The sequence below is a fragment of the Onychostoma macrolepis genome, chromosome 12 (genome assembly GCF_012432095.1).
Source record: "Onychostoma macrolepis isolate SWU-2019 chromosome 12, ASM1243209v1, whole genome shotgun sequence".
Classification (NCBI taxonomy): domain Eukaryota; kingdom Metazoa; phylum Chordata; class Actinopteri; order Cypriniformes; family Cyprinidae; genus Onychostoma; species Onychostoma macrolepis.
Window position 1 is genome coordinate 780,001 of NC_081166.1, and position 1,361 is coordinate 781,361.

Below are 1,361 nucleotides of genomic sequence, written 5' to 3' on the forward strand. Positions count from 1 at the left end.
CCAAAAAAAACAAACAAAAAACGATTAATTATTAATAACTTTTTTCAGTAATGTAATTTTATGTCTTGCATACTGTGGTACCTAGGGTTCAAGAAAGCACAAAAGTACCAAAGTACACAATACTAATGGTATTGTGATTATCATGATGGAATTTATGAATATGCATGCACTTTCAAAAAAAAAAAAAAAAATCTTAGTATTTTTGTCTTGTTTTCCAGAACAAAAATCTAAACATTATGAAATCAAGAACACTTACTTGAAAAGCAGAATTACTTAAGATATTATTTTCTTTCAAACAAACAAACAAACAAATGAACAACATTATTTTCTGGATTTTCTTTTCCAGAAAACAAGACTTAACATCTTTTTAGATTTTTATACTGCAAACCAAGTCAAAAATAGTAACTGTGTTACTCCCAACACTGTACCACGGTATTACATCACTGTACGATGGTAAAGGATTCTCTCTGAGAAGCTCAGAGGAGAACGAGAACACCATCCTGAGGCGTGAACTTCAAACACGTCCTGAGTGGGTTTGGTCAGATGACATATACTGCATACTGCCAGCGCAGGGCAAACTTACTTTTAAAATTAATGCGTTACAGTATTGCATTACTCCACGAAAAAGTAACTAATTGCGTTACTTAGTTACTTTTTAGGAAAGTAATTAATTGTTACTTTTGTGTTACTTTTTGTCACCTGGGCTGGGCTTAGGCTTGCTTATTTGTTTTTTAATAACAAAAAAATGCAAAAGCTCTATTTTGTCAAATGTAAAGGGCCTGTCAAAAGTGAAATTATTAAGCCTCACGCTGAAGGAAACGCCTCTGCACCTCAATAAATGGGAAATCTTACTTATTTGAAAAAGTAACATTTCATTGTAAATTTAAAAGTAATGCGTTACAATATTGCGTAACTCCACAAAAAAAAGTAACTAATTGCGCTACTTTTAGGAAAGTAATTAATTGTTACTTTTGTGTTACTTTTTTGTCACCAGGGCTGGGCTTGGGCTTGCTTATTTGTTTTTTTAATAACAAAAAACCCAAAAGTTATATTTTTGGCAACTGTAAAGGCCCTTTCTCGCCAAAAGTGAAATTAATAAGCCTGAAGGAAACGATGGGAAAACAAAGTATCTGGCGTTACTTATTTGAAAAAGTAGCTCAGATATTTTATTGTAAATGTGAAAGTAATGCGCTACTTTACTAGTTACTTTGAAAAAGTAATCTGATTACGTAACTCGCGTTACTCGCTGATTTTGGTTTTCCTGCATTAATGTTAGGCATCAGGAATGTGGAGAGTGTTTTTTATTGTTTCCAGCGTGTCTCTGACCACAGCCGAACCGCTCTATTGTTGCGGCCGAGGAA